The following is a 756-nucleotide window of genomic DNA, read 5'->3' on the forward strand; positions in this document are numbered from 1 at the left end:
GGGGAGGCTGCGCGGCTCCGGCTCCGCCGCTCACTCCGCCTCGGCCATCGCCGGCGCCGCCGCTGCTCCGCTCCTCCGCCTTTGGCACCCAAATTTCTCTTCCCAATATTCCGACCGCCGCTATACAACAAAAGCTTTCTCTTTACCAAGACAGTAGTAATACGTCCCAGGGTAAACCGGATGTGAAATAGGCTGTGACTTCATGCCAGAGAGATTTTATTTTAGAAAGGAAGGTGGTACCAAGCTCTCATCTAGAGACCAATCCGCCCATTTTTTATATGCAGCACAATTTAACTTCCAGTGCTCTCGCCCTAATCCCTTTCTCTCTGGCTGCAGACTCAAATCCTTCTACAATCTGCGGCATTATTATTATTTGGGGGGGAGGCTGCACGGCTGGGGGGAAGCTGCACCGAGAATCTTTAGACACTTGCAGTTTACAAAACAGTCTATTTTAAGGGTCGTACATTAAAAATATAACCGATCTGCGTTAGCGTTCAACCTTTGATCAAATATTTAATCGCGACATAAATAGGAATGAAGGCTAGCCAGAAATGTAGAGGATGCAGCGCTACGCGCGTGTGCCTATAGGCTGTACATACCTATAGAGACCAGGCGGTAGCCTGTGGATGTAGCCAGCCGGGGACAGAGATGCTGTGCAATCTTAATTAAACCCAGGTAACACGCATTTTGGGCGAGACCCGTAGGAAATCGGCTCCGGGACCTGGAGGCTCTCCCACACTCTCACACGCCTTTTAT

Source organism: Aptenodytes forsteri, unplaced genomic scaffold (genome assembly GCF_000699145.1).
Source record: "Aptenodytes forsteri isolate BGI_AS27 unplaced genomic scaffold, ASM69914v1 Scaffold54, whole genome shotgun sequence".
Taxonomy (NCBI): domain Eukaryota; kingdom Metazoa; phylum Chordata; class Aves; order Sphenisciformes; family Spheniscidae; genus Aptenodytes; species Aptenodytes forsteri.